Source organism: Emydura macquarii, unplaced genomic scaffold, assembly GCF_026122565.2.
Source record: "Emydura macquarii macquarii isolate MOO-44397 ecotype Brisbane River unplaced genomic scaffold, CSIRO-AGI_Emac_v2 contig_2676, whole genome shotgun sequence".
NCBI lineage: Eukaryota > Metazoa > Chordata > Testudines > Chelidae > Emydura > Emydura macquarii.
In genome coordinates, this window is record NW_027132813.1 from 37,511,688 (window position 1) to 37,531,394 (window position 19,707).

The following is a 19,707-nucleotide window of genomic DNA, read 5'->3' on the forward strand; positions in this document are numbered from 1 at the left end:
CTTAGTGACAGTGCCTGTTAGAATTAATGTGTCATTAATATGCTTGGCTGTAACCATTGTTCTAACTATTAGATGACTCTTTCCTCCCAGGGACAGGAAGAAAATATAGAAATTCACATTCCCAACATTCCTTTGTGTCTATCAAATAACTGTAATAAGTGAGTGTGATGGTCCAGTCACGGTTCGGGCATGCAATCTAATCAGTGAGGGGTTGTGTCACCACTTGTCCTGTAACCATTGGTGTCTTACAGTGCTTAACTCCAGGAACTCCCTGTCTCGGCCGCCCATAATCAGTCTACAAGCATGCAGGTCACACTCTGAGTGTCTGTGTGTTTAGACATTCCTGGTTCAACAGCTCTGACCCGAGCAGCCTGTCTATAGACCCGCAACAGCCTTGGTAACTACTGCCAGCCTTGGTAACAACCAGCAAGATGACCCCAGCACACTCCCAGTCCCGAATTTCCCCAAAACCATGAGCTCTGAAATATCCAGCTCTCTCCTGTATAGTTCAGAGAAATAATATGGCTCATTTGTTCCTGTAAAGAAACAAAAACACATCACAACTTATTAACTTAACTGGGGTAAATACACCCTGTCACCGGCTCCTAGTGTGGTCTTTTGAAGGATACGTACTGTTCCTGACTGTCTCCTTAGTTTGTCTCCAGTCAGGATGGACAGTACTTGGACCCTCACTTCTAACTGAGTCTAGCAATCAGCTTCAATCTCTTGGCTGTTTTTGTGGAGGTAGCCTGGGGTGTTGTCCCTTTGCTGTCCCAACCCTTTCTTCCCCTCCCTTCCTTCTCTGTACTCTCTCCTTTATAGCAGGCATTGTTTCCTCTATTAGCTGTAGCTATGGATGCCTGCCTCCATGACTGGCAGCTGTGTGGGTGGTGTGATCAAGCTGCTTGCTTGTAAACAGGGAAAGCTCTCCTTCCCCTTCTGTCTATGCTCAGTATGAGGTTTGTAGACCCCATAACATATCCTCCCCTGCAAGGCCAAGGCCTGGCCGTGGCTGGCATATGCTACTTCCCTGGACGGAAAATAGGTCTTACAATACAAACTTCCTGCTTGGTGTTGTATCCGAAAGGCGTATGGTTGTAGAGACACTTATCATCATCTCATGATCCTTGGGTTTGTCTCTTTCATCACATTCAGCCAGCGCAGGGTCGCATGATCATTAACTAGCATGAACTTGTTTCCTAGGAGGTAGTACTGTAGGCTCTCTATTGCTCATTTGGCAGCAAAATACTCTTTTTCTATCACTGAGTATATTTTCTCATGGGGGAAGAGTTTCTGGTTGATATATTATCCAGTGTTCTTCTGCATCTGCTTCTTGAGAAAGGACTGCCCCAGTACTATCTCTGATGCGTCCATTTGTAATATGAATTCCTTTTCGAAGTTCAGGCTATACAGCACTGGGTGTCTGCATAATATGGTCTTGAGTTTTTGGAAGGCCCTTTCGCAGGTGGGTGTCGCAGTACCCATTTTACTGACTTAGTCAAATCAGTTAGCAGAGCTGCTATTGTCACAAAATGAGGTATTCGTAACTCCTCTTCTGCGCGGTATCGTCACTGTGCTGCTTCGACGGGAAATGCATTCCCATTGACGCAGTGCTATGCCACTTGATGGGGTGGTTTTAATGTGTTGACTTCCAGATCGATTGAGCGGGCCTTCACTGACCGCTCAATAGATCTGGATCGATTGATCTGACGGCAGCAAATTTGCTGCCCTCAGTGAAGACCTACCCTTAGTGGGGTTTGCCATTAACCTGACTTCTCTTAGTGATTAGTGAACAGCAGCTACCTTGTCCAGATAGGAGTCTCAATCCTTGCTATAGATTACTACATCATCCAAATATGCCGCCACATATTGACTGTGCTGTTGGAATAATAGGTCCATCAAATGTTGAAAAGTGGCTGCTGCCTTATATAACCTGCAGGGTATTGTCTTAAAATGGAATAAGCCAAGCAGCATTGAAAAAGCTGTCTTCTCCTGAGAATCAAGTGTGAAGGGGATCTGCCTAATACCCCTTTGTCAAATGTAAAGCAGTGATGTATTGGGCTTCTCCCAGTCGTTCTAGGTCAGGGCAGTCACGAAATCAGTGCCCCTGTTGTCTACAGGAGTAATAGGCTATTGCATCTGTCCCTTGTTTTCTAGTGACTGTGTTATCTTCTTTCTGCATTTCAGTAGACCCTTGTTCCTGTGTAGGTATGTGATGAGGAGTTGGCCAGGTGTTTAAGGGCACGGGCCTACTGTCATGGGGAAATCTTACCCACAGACCCTGAGGTGTGCACCTGCCCCTCATGCTTCCCGTTGACTAGTCGGTAGCCTGCATTATCTTGGGGTTTACCGAAGAGGAACCACCACTTTTGGGTCCCTGGCTCACTTCTTTCTCCGGTGTACCTGGAGCCGTTACTCCCTCCATAAAAGAGTCCCAAATGGCTTGAGCAGCCATATAGTCCTCCATGAGGTGGGTCGCCTCAGCTAGAGTTGTTGGTTGGTCAGTTGGAGTCTACAAACCCAGTCTTGGCCATCAGGTGGAAGAATCTGTATGAATTTGGCTATCTGGGGTCCCATTTGAGATTCTAGTTTTGACCATCACCAGCAGAAGTCCTTAAGCCTTTGAGTGACCGTACGGGGCTATGCCTTGTGGAGGAAGTGCTTGTGGCAAAAACGCTGGCAGTAAACCTCTTCATCTAGGCCTAGCCTGTCCAATATGACTGCCTTCTCCTGCTCATAGTCTTGGGCTGATGTGTCATCCAGTCCCCGGTATGTTGCTTGGGTTTCTCCGATGAGGAGTGGGGTGAGAGTGATTCCCCACTGGGCAAGTGGGCAGTGTGAAGCTGGGGCTACACTCTCAAAGGTTATCAACTGTTGTGGTTGGGCTACTAGCTATTCGAACACCTGTTGTTGTCTCTGATGTTGTTGGGCTTGTGAGTTTGCCAGCCATTGCTGGAGCTGATTCACCTCCATAGTTCTCTGGTATACACAGAAGAACAGGGAGGATGTTTTGTTTTGTTTTTAGCTTCCTTTTTTTGCAGGCATGGTCAACTGCATAAACCCCACTTCTGGTACCATGTTGACACTGACTCCTCTGTGCTCTGTTGTGGGGTACCTGCTGCTCCTGACTGGCGCTCCTTTAGTTTGTCCCCAATCATGGTGGTACTTGGACTCTCACCTTTAATTAAGTCTAGCAGTCAGCCTTAATCTCTTGGCTGTGTTTGTGGAGGCAGCCTGGTGCAGGAGTGTTGCCCCTTTTCTGTCACAGGCCTTTCTGACCTCATTCCCTCTCTGTACTCTCCCCTTTATAGCAGGCCATGTTTCCCCTAGTGGCTGTGGCTGTGGGTGCCTGCCTCCATGATTGGCATCTATGGCAGCTGTGTGGGGGTTTGCTCAAGCTGCTTGCCTGTAAACAGCAGAGGGTCTCCTCCCCCTTCTGTTTATGTGCTGTATGAAGGTTTGTAGACCCCATTACAAACCCTTCCCTTTAAATACAGCTGAGTTGGTTTATAGTAAGAATAAAACGAATTTATTAACTATAGGATATAGGTTAAGTGCTGCCAAATAAAAAGAATAAAGTTAGAAAGGGTAGCAAGTAAACAAAAGTGAAAACACACATCTAAAATGTAATCTAGCAACATACAGGCTTTGTTCAGAATGGTTTCTCTCACCAGTCATTTTTTTCCCCAGCCGTGCTGACTTTCCCTCAGTCAGGACCTTCCCCAAAAGTACAAAGTGTGACTTTCCTTGTCTTCTTAGGTGAAAGAGCTTTGTCTAAGCAGGTTTCCTACCTATATTAAGTTCCAGAGACTTCAGGCCCCCCTTGGTTGAAGGATCTGTCTTTCTTAGCTTGCGAGAGTTCTGTTCCCTTGTGTCTGTCTAGTGATGGGTGCCAAAGATGGCTTCTCTCCTTGGTTTTGTATCTTCCAAAGTTCAGAGAAACTTGTTTCAAGAGGCAGGATGACCTCATGCTCTTCTTCCCTTCCTGTGCACTTCCCATCTCCCTGTATGATTTCTGTGTAAATGGGGCTTCAATTATTTCTGATTCCATCTGCTTAATTTACAAAGAAGAAAGGTAGATAGCTGTCACATTCTCTCTTGGCTGGGCAAACTATACAGCCTAATATCAATAAGTATTCATAATTCCTTATATAGTGTTAATACATACATTTCACAATGATATTAATCACCAGTGTGTCATTAGCTTTCAGATAAGCCCTCACTCTGTACACTTTAATAATACAGTAGTAATATATACAATTAATTGATTCAGTTGCTTATCCCTTGAATTCAGCCCCCTGTCTTTATAGGCCAATAAACCTCTGTGATGGAATCTTTGAAAAGTAAAACCCAGACCAAGCTTCTCTCTCCTGCTGTGTGTAGATGCCAGGCTTTTTTCTCCCCCACTTGTTAGTGTGAGGTCTGCCTCCACCCCTTGTTAGCTTGATGGGTCTGTTGATGTGATATGTAAATACATTCTCATTGTCTTTCAAAGTACTCTAGCAGTAACCCGCAGGTGGGGAGAACACATTCCTCATCTGGGGCAGACCTGCTTACCAACCCCCTGCCATGCCTGGTTTAAACACATTTTAGGAATCATTCCAGCATCTGTCATTACTCTTAGTACACATCACACCATACATTGCACAAGAACAGTAATGATCAGTGAGTTCTGAGTTTTCAAATGATACCTCACAAGGCATATTTTGTACAAAGATAATTACAGTAGTGTGTCAGCTGTGAATACAGGGATGCTTAGTGTCACTGTTAGACTCCAGGAACCAGCTCTTCTTTGTTTGACATGCCACTGGGTGCTGGCCTGTTTCTGAGGAGAAACTTAGAGCAGTCTCAGATTTGCTGAGTGGCACTAGATGCAATGGTCCCTAAGAGTATGTCTACACAGCAAAGAAAACCCACTGCTGGCCCCTACCAGTTAACTCAGGCTCATGGGGCTTGGGCTGTGGGGCTGTTTCATTGCTATGTAGACTTCTGGGCTCAGGCTGGAGCTCAAGCTCTGAGACTCTCCCATCCCAGAGGGTCCTAGAGCCCAGGGTCTGGCCTGAGCCTGGAAGTCTACACAGCAATGAAACAACCCGACAGCCTGAGCCCCACGAGCCCAAGTTGGCCAGTACGGGTCAGCCGTGGGTTTTCCTTTGCTGTGTAGACATACCCTCTGGGGTTATTCCAACAGCCAGGTATTGCTGGAACACAGCAGTGCTCTGGCCACCCCCTCTATGTCGAGGCTGGTGGAAGTATATAGAGACACAGCAATCCAGCTCCTAACACCCTCTGGGAATTTCCTTATACCAAGGAAGCCCCAAAAGGGTAGTTAAGATGACTTTCTGTTGTCTTTGCGCTGTCAGTGTTGCACAAAGAGAGCAAAACAGAGTCCAGAATCTGGCCAATTACATAGACAACTCATCAGTCATCACCACTATAGACCCCACTGGTATCAGGATAAGAGGTGATGCTGATAATCTAGGGGGGGTGAGGTCTGAGCATTGAAAAACCCACAGATATTGGATTTGGGATTCAAAGCATACTTTTGCTACATACTTTGCAAAGATTCTGGAGAAGAGTTGTTTTCAGTACACTAAATATAATTATATAACCTAAGGCCTGCATTGGTTCAGGGATTATCATTCCTATACACACTGGAAAACCACAACGTGCACACTATGACTATGTTAAAAACAGATGTCAAACATCATTCTGCTTTTAAGAAAAATTGTGTTTAACAGCAGTTGTCAATGGCTGTTGTAACTAGTATGGTTTGGTGCAGCAGGGAGGACAGGATTTTGTTTCAAATAACTGCTTGCTGACGTAGTGCTTGTGTCGAATCCCCTGGCAGGTATTAAGCACAGCTTCTGAACACTGTCAATGTGGATATAAATCCCAGAGGGAGGTTTTTTCCTACTTACATCGTAAACATCAGATGACAATGAAACACAATCTGAAATCTATGCTACATGGTTCTTGAAGAAAAAATTGATTGCAGAAATGATAAGCACAGCAAATGACTTATGTATTATTTCCATAAGGACACATTCAAATATAAAATAATCCATAAGCAAAATGTGCAGAAGGATAAGTGTCCAAAGTACTTAGGCTCTTTGTGGGTAGTTAATGGGTAGGTGCCAGATATCAGTGATCACTGTTTTTCCTAAAACTGCACCATTTACAGAACAGTACTAGTGACAGAAGTTAATTCATACTATAAGTAAATTCAGCATGCATGAAAGGGCCCTTGTTCTTCTTTAACACAAAGCATAAAAGAAGATTGTCAAACAAATTAATTTCGCTCTGATACCTTTTTCTCAGCATCATTGACTTGTCTTTTCTCCTCAGAATGTTTGATATACTGTACCTGTTGTGTTCCAAAACAAAAACATTTTGATTACATGGATGATTCAGAGTTTTGCCAGGAACAGAGGTAGCGGTGTCTTCATCAATCTTTATTTATGTTAAGGATCTCTCTCTCTTTTGTTGAATTGCAGAAGTCAGGTCAGAGAAGAATAGCAGTAATTTGTAGCAATTGTGATTACATTTTGTCTCTCTGTGCAGCAGTTGAACATTGGGAAAATTTTGCCATTAGGAAAAGTGCAATCACAGTGCTTGCAGTAATCATAACATGGCCAGACTGCTAAGGGGCTGAATGAACCTTTACCAAACCCCAAAAGGCTTTAACTATTAAAAATTAAAGATGAACCTAAACCATTACTAGTATTCTATGTTTAATTAAAAGAAGCACTACATGAATTGATTCCTCTTTGTATTTTTTCGAGTGTATATAAATGCCAACAATATGTTTGTTGCATGCAGAGTTTTGGTTTGTAAGGAATGTTGATTTATCTGTTGAAAGTGCTTAATGATTGATCACAAAAGGAATTCAGCCTGCACTGCCACAGCGTATGCATTAGAGTGCTGTTTTCATCATTGCACTAGGAACATTTGGAAAAGGTACTTGTCTGCATGTGGTGCTGTCTAGTTTGCAAAGCACCTGGTAGGGAAACTTACAAAATGTATATTTATGAAGCTGGAGCTAATGCTGCATATAGAGTCTCCCAATTAGTTGTCTCACAGTATTTTTCTGACTGTGGGGATTTAACATGCTAATTTTTTCCCAAGGAGATTAGACTGTATCTCCAATTTGTTCACTCTGAGTAACCAAATGGTATTACTTGATGACCACTTATAATGACACACACAGTTAAAAATAATTTACAACCCTTTTTAATGATTTATGCATTAAGATGGACAGGTGCAGTATTCTTAGTCTATAGTTATGTAACTTGAGTGTAATATTTTTATTTAGAAATTTATTAGAAATGTTTAACAAACCCAGGTAAGTCTTGGAAACTTAAAATGCCTGAATGGATAAAAGCTTTATGGTCCATATAAAAACATATTTTAATAGTGCACATGCTTATTTGTTCAGTATTAAAAGGTTTTTCTTCTCTTGGACCATCTCACACCTTGCAAAGATCTAAGGTCCAATCCTGCAAACACTTATGCACATGAGTAATTTTATGCATTTGGGTAGGCCCATTGAATTCGCTCATATACATATAGTTTCACACATCCATAAAACTTGTGTAGGATCAGGGCCTTACACTTTTACACAGTTCTGACTATGTGCTTTATTTAATTTCTGTTTCCTCCGACAATGATATTTTATTATATGCAATTCAATATTCTGGATGTATGAACGAATAGTCAGATGTGAGCTTCTCTTAGACTGTTGGGAGTTGCAGTTTGTATATTAGTTATCACATTTGAAAGGTAATTTTCTCTAAGTCAGGTTTCCAAGAAGATCTCAGATTTGATCTGTGAACTCCAAGAATATGGATGATTTTGGGTATTCTGAATATATCTGTTCCTAGGAAGTATACCTCTGTTAATAATATACTGTATGGATGACTAATGTAGATCTGACGTTAATTTGGCACTCTCTTTAAGGAAGATATACAGTTTTATGTTTGGGAGAAACTAATTTCCTGCATAAGCTTTGGAGACTGCTGTATTATATTTTTTATGATTTCTCTGGCCTTTATTCAGCACTCTAATCTTCTCCAAAAATTTAGAAATACAATTAGAAGTTCTTAAGGATTTTCAGTACAATACTTTAGTTAATCATACTTCAAATTACACATTTTCCAATTAAAACTGTTCCAGAGGGGGAAAATAAAAGGCACTCTGCAATCATCTCAAAAGACCCTTCCTAAATTTAGGGGGGAAAGAGGCATAGTTAACCTCACTAATGCTGCAGGATGTATTATGAAATCATAACACTGCACGAAAGACTAGTGAGATCACACAGGAAGGGTATTGAAGACCTGGAAATTGTACAGAAGACAATAAGCAAGGGTTATGACCTATGCAAAGTATATAGGAACTCCATGTTTGTTTTCTTTAGAAAAGAAGTTTCCAGGGGCCATTACTGAGGTGTACATAATTCTCAATGGTGTCAGGTGAAAGGTACATAACTATTTCAGAGTTTGACAGGCTAAAGAACAAGAAAGTGAACAAGAGAGTACAAAATAAGCTAAGAAAAGGCCAGACATGGAGGCAGGGCAGCATTCATATGGGGTTCAGTAATGCAGCCTGCAACAACTCTTTTCCAGAATGCAGAAATTCTGCCTGTAGCTTATAGGTTCCAGCATCCAGTACCTTTTCCTTGTCTTTGTGGGCTGCAACTGCATATTGAATAAGCTCCATTTCATGTGTATGAGTCATGTCCCTGAGGCTCCTGGCAAAACTGCCAATGTGGCTTTCATTTGGGCCAAGTACAAAAAGCCCATATCTTAAAGCAGTTCAGGAGGAATATATTTACATATAAGTTATATGTATAGAATAACATAATGGACATACTTAATTATTTAATATGGAAAGGATAAGCAAAAGTTTTAACTCAAATTTGCTCTAAAAAAGAGTGTTTAGGGGCAAATCCTGCTCCTGTCTCTGCAGATGATCCACTGGCAGCAGGATTTATGTGCTGCTGCTGTGCAGGGAGGGAGAGGCTGGACTCCTGGCTGGGCACTGAGTCCTCACAGAAGCACATAGATGAAGGGAAATATATTTTTAATGTCATGAGATTCATGACAAAATCATGAGGGTTGGCAACACTGCATTGGCGGGGGCCTCCCTCCCAATACCTAAGGCTACCAAGAGTCATGACTTTATATGAAAGAATATTTGAGAAAAGATAAAACAATACCAAATATGTGGCATCATATTATAGAGTTTGGCAGTGCTTATTAAAGACAGTGCTGGGATATTCTCTGAAGGCACTGGAGGCAGAAAGTAAAGTTTGCACACAAGTGTAACGTGCTTGCAGGGACAAGTATTCCTTGCAAGCTAAAGAGAAGACAAAAGAAAAAGGAGGAGAGGCTTTAAAATAATTTAATTTGATTTTTTTGTTTTGATGTAATGCATTTTCATATTTACTTCTGTTAATGGTTTTTGTTCAGTTACTGCTGAGCCATGGAAAAACAAAAAGGGACCGATAAATGTTTTGTTTTCTGCCACAGAATTCAAGATGTAATTACCTTCTGCAGAACGGAGTCTTAAAGTAGGCTTAGTATTCTGTGGGCCCTCATGATCACTTGGTGCACGTGGACTTATATGGGGGAATAGGCATCTGGGAAGCAATCTGAAATCCACTGAAGTTAATGCAGAGTCTTTCACTGACTTTTATGGTTCAGGATCGGGCCTCTGGTGAGAGATAGGAATATAAAAATCTATGACATATAAGAGTGAAAGACACAGCCTCATGTATATATTACCCACATTACACATCCTCTCAAAAAATGACAAAGCCATATATTGTAATAATGTTGATAAAATTAGTTACTTTATTTAGTGACATTCATACAGACTCAGACAGAGGAATGGAGAAACAGATTTATAATTACAGTGTAGTTATTTTTAGCAAAGGTCATCATTTCCTTATTGGTGAACAACCTATCTTTAGTTGTTCTGATGAAGAGGAGTTGACAGACAAGAGAAAGGATGTGTAGCTTGAAAGCCTAACAGGGAATAACAGAGGAGCAGACTAACTAACCTTTCTGTTTGGACAGGAGAAATGTATTAGACTTGTGATCTACAGCACCAGGGGAAACCAACTCTTCTTTCTTCCTCTAAGAATCAGGAGTCAGAGTCCAGAAAAGTTTAAAATATTTATTTAAATGGAGAGGGAGGTTGGGCAGCTGTGGGATGCAACTACTAGGAGAGGAGTAGGTGGAAGGGGGACCACAATGAATGGTACTACAACAAATGGAGGGGGGAGAGGGCAAATAATCTCGGTCCAAATTTCAAAGTTGAATGATAATGTCAGGAAGCTGCTAAAGCTTCTCTCAGCTGCTACTCATGTTGCACATGTGGATAGAGGCAGGGAAGGCTGCTGGATCTGGTGCCCTGGACAGTTCCCACTGGGTCTGGCCAGGAAAGGCTGGAAGTCCCTGACTTTTTGTGTCCTTGACTGTAGCTGGTGCTGGTTGCTTATGAAAAGGAGTCCCAAAGATCTAGAGATTTCCAGAGTCTGCCCCTGTAATCTCTCTGATCAGAACAATTCTCAGAATTGTACTTAACAGATGTAACAGTTCCAAAAGTTTTGTAGCTGAGGGCATAGCCAAAACACACATACAAACATACCTTCCTGGACTTTACTTTCTTTACGAAAGGCAGTAATTTTGGCAGGAATATAGTTCAACTAGAACATGCAGTGACATACATAGTCTTATATTCTTCAATAATTTTTTGAAAAGTGCCTATTCATCACGTGGATATTTGATTTTCTGTTAATGTTTTTGTTAAATTACTGTTGGGTCATGGAAAAAACAAAGGGACCCCTTGCAGAGGAGAAAATTCAACACTATGTAGATGATCCATCATTTTGTTTATTATCAGAAAGCCTGTTTGGGGTAATGTGAGTTGTAAAGTCAGCTGCTGACCTTAAAAGTGAGTATTGGACAGTTTGGGTAACTTGTTTTGGTCTTATGTTCATGATTAAGCTGATAACATAACCCAACATTAGTAACTAACATTTACATTAAAATGTGACTATTTCCTTAGCTTTTTGGTTCAGATTCAGAGCTGTGTTTCATACTGCACCACTGGCACAAAGCTGCCCTAAAAGCTGGCCTGGCCAGCCATAATAGGATCATCTCTGTATAGAGGCATCCTTTGGTGACGTAGCGGACGTTAGGCTTCCTACATGACCCTTCCTCTGTGGCCGATGTAGGGGTATGCCCAGGAGAAAGGACATGGGGATGCTGCAGCCATGGACCTGCTAATCCCTGGCTGCCCTAATTTATGTCTAGGCATAGTGCCAATACAGACCTGGCCCAGGATTCTGGGAGCACAAAGGTGGCTTAAAGCCACTTTTGCCAACTCCCAACTTGTGACCTGCTCTGCGTTCTCCTCAGTTGCAGCAGAGATCTAGGCCCCAATTCGCATAGTTAATAATAGCTGCTCCCAGCATTCGAAATATATCATTTTTGATTTTTTTCCATTTTCCAAACACTCACAGGTTCTTCTTTGAATGCTTGCTCATGTCGATTCCAGGTAGGTGTGCATGCGCCGCATGCACAGTTGTCAGATGGTTTTTCCTTTAGCGTACCTGTCGGGTCAGTGCATGCACCCCCTGGTGTGGTGCCTCCATGGAGCTGTATATAGGGCCTTCCTGACCTGCTGCCTCCTCAGTTCCTTCTTACCACCTGTGGTGGTCGTTGGAGCTTCTTGCCTTCTCCTGTTGGCAAGCATTCCTCTACTGGTAGAGAGTCATCGATCCTGTAAATAGTAGATTAGAATTAGTTAGTTTAGTTTGTAATTAGATAAGGTTTAAATTTAATTGGAGGGCTCCCCCTATCACTCTGGGACCGGAGCATGCCTCGGTCCAAAGGATTCAACCGTGCAGGACCTGCCACAAACCTATGCCAAAGGACAATCCCCACAAAGCCTGTCTGAAGTGCCTAGGGGAAACTCATCAGGCCCAACCGGTGACAATCTGCAGGGATTTTTGGCTAAGGACCAAGGAGGCAGCTCTCCACCCTCAGCTGAGCCACTCAGATTTAGCACCAGTACCTCGTGTGGAGTGTGCTGGCCTTTCTGAGAGAGGCTACAGTGCCGAAGAGGGACTCAGAACTGAAGGACCCCTGGCACCATCACTCCCTGGTACTTAACACCCGGCACCGTTCCCACTCTGGTACCTCACCAAAGGTGGAAGAAAACTGAGAGAAGATGTTTGCCTACAGTAAAGGCTGTGGGAAGAGAGGACAACCATGTGCATCCTGCAACAGGGCACCCAGGACCTTTCCCACCAAGGCCGGCTTCATTGACTTCGGTCCCACAGAGGGTACTGTTGAGTCCGGTGCTGATGGATTCACCCGAAAAGGAGAACCACCTGGGAGAACTGCACTCTCTTTCCCAGACACATTTGAGGCGGCCATGGAGCTAATAGCCATGACAGCACAGCAGTCCCTCGCCAGGATGGAGGAACAGGAGCCAAGACCTCCAGCACCGCAGCAAAGCACTGTGCCATCTAGAGGCAAGCCTGCCATGATGCAACACCGGTCACCTTCTCCCCAGCACCACTCCCCAGCTCCATCCCGCTCGGCACCACCATGGTCTCTGCACTCAGAGTCACAGTCATCTGGCTCAGACGCAGAATCCTACGTCTCCAGTTGCATTTGGCATCAGTTGCGGGGACACCATTACAGGCACGAGAAGGGGCAAAACTCCTTCATGGGACCTTGGCCAGCACAGTGGCAGATGCCTGCGCAATGACCCTCTGGATTCTGTGGGCATACCATCAGGCCCAGGGGTCCTCTTCCAGGCAGTCCTACTCGGTCACCTCAAGCACGGGTCCCGCAGCCATTGGAGGTCTGAATATTACCTTGTGGTAGCGAAAGGGATGATGACTTTGTTGCCGAGGGAAGCGCAGAGTACGGTGCAGAGACAGGTACTGGCGGGGATCCAGCACCAAGACTGACAATAAGGGAATCCCGTGACCCAGAACAGGAAGATCCGGTCCCACCCAGGGCATAATTGTCCTCCCCAACGAGGCAGTGGCAGCAACTTCGACCGTGCCATAGCCCATAGATAATAAAGCCCACCAGGAGCTGCTACGGAGGTGGCCAAAAATCAGGGTCTCCAAGTGGAGGAAGTGCAGGAATCAGAGGATCCCGTGGTGGACATTTTGGCACCAGAGAGCCCTCTAGGGTAGCACTACCCCTTATAAAGACAATACAAGCCACCACTAGGACACTGTGGCAAACACCAGCTTCTATCCCCCCTACAGCTAAGGGGATAGAATGAAAGTACTTCGCCCCCTCCACAGGGGCATGAGTATCTCTTTACCCACCTGCAGCCAGGGTCACTGATGACAAAAAGAGGCTAAAGATGACAAATGACAAAAAGAGGCTAAGACAACAGGCACCAACGCCTAAGTCCAAGGACTCGAAGAAGCTGGATCTCTTCGGTAGGAAGTTGTACTCCACCAGGGGGCTCTGACTTCACATCGCCAACCAGCAGGCGATTCTGAGCCACTACAAGTTATTCCCAGGAGTCTACGACAATATTCAAGTTGTTGCTCCCGGCTGACTGCAGACAGGAGTTCGTGGCAATCACTGTGGGCAAGGCTGGCGAGGACCTCTTTGCAGGTGGCCTTGGATGCAGCAGACTCAGCCATGTGGAAAATGTCTTTGGCGATCGCTATGAGGAGTTTGTGGTTACAGGTGTCGGGCATTCCTACAGAGGTCCAACAAATAATCCAGGACCTGCCATTCAAGGGAGACTCCAAACTGCACAGCATGAAGAATTCCAGGACTACTCTGAAATCCTTGGGTCTACACATGAGGAGCATCCAGAGAAAGCACTTCAAACCACAACCTGCCCCATGTTTTTATCCTGCACAGCAGAGACAGGAATACTCTAGAAAGAGGGGCAGGAATACCAGGTGCAGGATGCCACAACCCGTCTAACTAGGGTTGTGCTCAGCGAGGCAGCCTTCTAGCTCCAAGAAATTATGAGGGTGTGCCCAGGGGCGATGCAGCAAACCAAATCCAGGATCCTTCCCCGTTTCCTGAATTGTTTATCCCATTTCTACTAGGCATGGACTCGGATCACCTCAGATGCTTGGGTGCTGCACATGGTACAATTGGAATATTCTCTCCAATTTTCTTCCTTCTTCCCCTCCGACCCCTTTCCCCGTCCCTCTTCAGGGACCCTCTCACGAGCAACTCCTTATATAGAAAGTGTAGGAGCTCCTACAAGCAGGAGCAGTAGAGGAGGTTCCTCAGGATTTAAGGGGAAAGGGCTTTTACTCCCAATATTTCCTAATCCCAAAGGTCAAGGGGATTGGGGTGTCTCAGACTTATTCCCGATCTGCGAAACCTTCACAGATTCATGAAGAAACTGAAGTTCTGCATGGTCTTCCTGGCTGTGATTATCCTCTCCCTGGATGCAAGAGACTGGTATACTGCCCTCAATTTGAAGGATGGTTATTTTCACATTTCAATAGTCCAATCTCACAGAAGGTTCCTCAGGTTCATGATAAACCACACTCATTACTAGTTTACGGTCCGTCCTTTCGGACTGTCGGCAGCCCCTCGAGTTTTTACCTAGTGTATGGCAGTCATCGCCGCTTTCCTAAGGAAACGAGAGGTACAGGTGTTCCCGTATCTAGATGACTAGCTTGTCAAGGGCCGCTCCAAGGAACAAGTAGAGGCACAAGTCAACCTAATGCAGTCGACCTTCAACAAAACTGGGGCTTCAGCTAAATATCCCCTTTCCAGAGAATAGAGTTTAGAGGAGCAGTCCTAGGCTCGGTTTAGGCCAGGGTTATTTCTGCTGGAGTCTCTCCTCAGGTATGTGGTCCTTCATAAAGGACTTGAGTTGTTTTCCTACTTCAATGGCATGAAATTGCTTGAAACTCCTAGGTCACATGGCCTCCTGCACATATGTGGTTCAGCTCACGAGGCTGCAGCTTAGACCTCTCCAGGCCTGGCTGGCATCAGCTTACGGGCCAAACAGAACAAATTGGACAAGGTGGTTTCGTTCCCCCCTTGGGTCATCAAATACCTCCAATGGTGGCTCAATGCTCAACTGGTATGCGAGGGAGTCCCCTTTTCTAGACCCAAGCCAACATTGTCTCTGGTCACGGACGCATTCAAGTTGGGAGGAGGAGCATTCCTAGGGACCCTGAAGACCCAAGGCTTTTGGTCTCCGGCAGAGCTGTTGCTCCACATGAACTTCAAGCAGCTGACAGTGGTTTACCTGGCATGCCAAACCTTCCAGCCTCACCTAGAGGGCAGATGATGCGTGTCAGTCATGACAGACAGTACTACATCAATGTTCTATATAAACAGACAGGGTGTTGCACACTCCTCTCTCCTGTGCCAGAAGGCTCTCAAACTGTGAGACTTGTGCATCGCTCACTCCATACATCTGGAGGCATCTTACCTTCCAGGATCCCAAAACGAGCTGGTGGACCATCTCAGCAGATCCTTCCACAGTCACAAGTGGTCCTTCCGCCCAGATATCCTGAACATCTTTCAGCATTGGTTGTTTCCCAAGTAGATCTGTTCGTGTCCTGACTCAACAGGAAGTGTCAGCAGTTTTGTTCCTTCCTCAATCACAGTCTGGGCTTGATCACAGATGTGTTCCTCCTTCCATGGAACCAACACCTGCTTTATGTGTTCCCCTCTTTCCTGCTCGTTCACAGGGTCCTAATCACGATCAGAAGGGGATGGGTGTCTGTTATACTGATAGCCTCAACCTGGCCCCAGTAGCATTGGACTGTAACACTGCTTGGAACTGTCCGTGGTCACTGCAGTTGCCCTGCCATTGGTGCCTGACCTAATCACGCAGGATTATGGTTGCCTGCAGTATCCCCTCTAGTGTCTCACCTCATGGTGTGGAAGCTCCATGGCTGAACCTCATGGAGTCTGCTTGCTCAGGGACGATCAGAGAGGTCCTCTTTGGCAGCAGGAAGTGGTCCACCAGGGCTATATACTTGGCCAAGTGGAAGAGATTTTCCAATTGGGTGACACAAAAGGTCACTCCTCCAATGCAAGCATTGCTGCCCTTCATCTTGGACTATCTATTGCACTTAGAACAACTAGAGCTGGCAATATAATTCATAAAGGTACATCTGGTGGCGATCTCTGCATTTCACCCCAGAGTGGACCGATGATCAGTCTTTGCTAATCCAATGGTGACCCATTTTCTCAAGAGCCTGGACAGACTCTACCCTCATATTCGCCATCCAATACCAGCATGGGACCTAAACCTGGTACTCACCAGATTAATAGGGCCTCCCTTTGAGCCCTTTGCGACATGTCTGCCTCTCGTGGAAGGTGGCATTTCTGGTCACTGTTACCTCAGCCAGAACGGTGTCTGAGTTCAAAGCTTTGAAATTCAACCTTCTGTACACCGTGTTTTACAAAGACAATGTTCAATTGTGACCTCACCCGGCCTTCCTTCCTAAGGTGGTATCCCAGTTTCACACAAACCAGGACATCTTCCTCCCAGTGTTCTTCCTAAAGCCGCATGCCAATAACAGGAAATAAAGCCTCCGTTCCTTAGATGTCAGGAGGGCGTTAGCTTTCTATAGAGAGGACTAGGCCCTTTCATAAATCAAACCAACTCTTCATCGCTATAGCGGATAGGATGAAAGGTCTCCCGATATTATCCCAAAGGATCTCATCATGGATCACCTCCTGTGTCAGGACCTGCTATGACCTGGCTAAAGTGCCAGCACCAGAACTGACTGCATATTCCACAAGAGTGCAGGCTTCCTCGGCAGCTTTTCTCGCTGCAGATCCCTACACAGGAAATCTGCAGGGCCGCAACCTGGTCATCGATCTACACGTTCACTTTGCATTACGCTATTGCTCAGCAGGCCAGAGATGACGCAGCATTTGGCAGAGCAGTGCTTCAATCAGTGATTTTGTGAGCACCAACCCCTCCTCTGATGTCACCTACTTGGAATTGACATGAGCAAGCACCTGAAGAAAAAACAGTTACTTATCTTTTGTAACTGTTGTTTTTCAAGATGTGTTGCTTATGTCCATTGCAAGACCCACCCACCTACCCCTCTGTTGGAGCCTTCCACCTAGAAGGAACTAAGGAGGCGGCGGATCAGCAGAGCCCTATACAGCGGCATGGAGGCACCACTCCAATGGATGCCTGCACCAACCCAACAGGTACCACTAAGGGAAAAGCCTTCTGACAACTGCATGTGGTGCATACACACCTACTTGGAATGGACATGAGCAGCACATCTCAAAGAACAACAGTTACAAAAGGTAGGTAACCATTTTTTATAAAACCATCAGTCTCAAATCAACAATTTGAAATTAAATACATAATTTATAAGAAATTCCTATTACCCTGTATTAAAACTCTCCACACTGAGCAGGGAAAAGCAGACTAATATGCATGTGCTTTTAACGTCTGTGAGCTTGGTGAAATATGAACCTAAAAGCAATGAGGGAAATGGAAAATGTTAATAAATAATGATGTTTGAAACACAAGCGCTGAACCATCCTTGGATCCATTGCATTTATTCCACTGAAGAGAGATGGTCTGTCTGGCCAATATTTATTTTTTTTCTCCAGACCCAAAGCTACATGTTAGAAATTGGACACTGTAACTTTGAGAAGATAAATTTAAGGTCTGGCAAATCTGCTTTTCCCAGTATACACAGCAGGGGCAGCTTTAGCATCAGATCAATAAAAGTGACCACTTGAAACTGCATTTGTGGGGGTCCAGTGATATCTCAGCAATTCTTAGGCTGATCCAGTATCCACACTCCAGCAATGGGACACAATGCTAAAAAAACTCAGTGCTGATGCTGACCCTCTTTCTAGGATGGGGCAATATGGGGAAGAAACTCAGTGTTCAAATCACACTATCTGGTAGCTTGGATTCTCATAAATTGTAAGCCCTGCCTATGAAAAATAAAAGGAGAGTGAGGAAGAAAAGGAGGGAATAGAGAATACTATCCTGGTATATAATGGGGAATAGTGAAAATAATTTAATCATTTTTGTTGAAGGAAGGTCAGCAGTAAAGATAAAATTAGCTGTCCAGTACACACCATCAAATGTACTCTCTCTATAGTTGGCTCCTGTTATAGCAAAGTCATTCTCCACCCCCAAAACCACTTAACTGTGAAGGAAATCCTGCCGCAGAGGGTCTCTTATCAGTCCAGTTGGTGACTGTGGGGACTCTTTATAGTGCAACTGTACAGAGGTAAGGTCAAGGAGGGGCATAGGTGGAGTGGGGTCACGACAGGAGGATTTACGGTTATGTAGATCCCTGTAGACTTCCACCCACCATGTTAGTGGATAAAATAATAAGGGCCTGGAAAGACGAGTGCTGCCATAAGGGTTCAACAGCTTCATGGAGCAACTCTGCAGCTGCTTCAAGACTTGGGTGTGAGGGCTCCTCCTCTCCCTGCACATCTATTCAATATCTGGCCTGGCTACTTAGCTGGTTGACTACTAGGCTTAGAACTTACTTAACAGAGTTTCATACAGTGTAGATATGTTTTCTATATAAAATTGTGCAGCACACTGAAAAGTAAATGTTTGGGGTCAACATAAAATGAACTGAATGTAATATTAAATTAAAACAGAAGGAATATTGTACTGATTATTATTCATTTTCATCAAAATTTTCCATTTTTTAATTAACTTTAAATCCAGTCAGTTGTACGAGACCATTACCAAAAGCGAACTAGCTGCAGAAATTAGGTCAAGCTTGCAACAGAGCACTCGGAGTGATGACTATAGCTGGTAATGCAATTTACTATGCATTGAAACAATTCAGGACTTGAATTCAACTTTTCTATGAACAGAGTCTCATAAAATTTAAAGTCACCCTAAGTGTTCCAACTCCTGCAGAGTTGGTGAGCTAACGTTTCGACACAACACTGCAGCATTGCCAATCCCAACATTTAAAAAATGATGAGTCAGGCCTGTGAAAATCATGAGCTTGATTTGAAAAAAAATCACGATGATAAAAAATAAGTTTTGCATTCTTTTTATTTGCCTTCTGGTTTCTGAGCCTCATATAGGTCAAGTTTTCAAGCGTCTCTGAACCACAATCATAAACTTACTTTTTAACAGAAACAAAAAGTGAGATTCTCACATAATCCCGTGTCTCCAGGAGCTGGGGCTTTAAGGAAAACATCAAAATATCACAAGACTTGCAATAAAATCAGGAGCGTCAACCAAAGTGACCCAGAGTGAAAATTAAACTGAGGTGCTGGACTTGCTACATTCAACCCTTCATCCCAAGTTTACCTACACCGATTTGAAATGGCTCCAGTTAAAACCAGTGCAAGCCCCTACTGGAGATGCACTTCAACCGATTTAACCCGCAGGTGAGCTCAAGCCCACCCGGACTCAAGTGGTTGAAGCAGGGGCCATACCCAACACAGCAGGCTAAGCAGGGGAGCCCTGAAGTCGGCAGCACCAAAGCCGCGCCACGCCACGCTACCTACCGCATCCTGCTGCTTTAAGAGATGGCGCGCTGCAAACCGAAGGGCTGCACCGAAGTGCGGAGCCTAACCCCTCCCCCCTCCCCAGTGACGGAGTCTCCGCCCCGCCCCAGACGAGCCGCCACCCCAGAGTGAAAACTGCCCCCTCCCCCCACTCATCGCCTGCCTCGGCCCCCCCCCTCCCTGAACTGCCCCAACA

General features: G+C 44.7%; 1 long non-coding RNA gene across 2 annotated transcripts; it reads right to left on the reverse strand.

Moving 5' to 3' along the window:
• Positions 1-3,546: 3,546 nt before the first annotated feature.
• LOC137164573 (uncharacterized) lies at positions 3,547-19,610 on the reverse strand. 2 transcript variants are annotated; one of them, XR_010923125.1, is made up of 5 exons: positions 19,512-19,610; positions 11,621-11,790; positions 9,549-9,714; positions 6,311-6,367; positions 3,547-4,054 (listed from the first exon to the last, which is right to left on the reverse strand). It is a non-coding gene; the product is annotated as an uncharacterized lncRNA (long non-coding RNA). The 2 variants fall into 2 exon arrangements; XR_010923124.1 differs by having other exon boundaries at positions 11,529-11,790.
• Between the last annotated feature and the right edge of the window lie 97 nt (positions 19,611-19,707).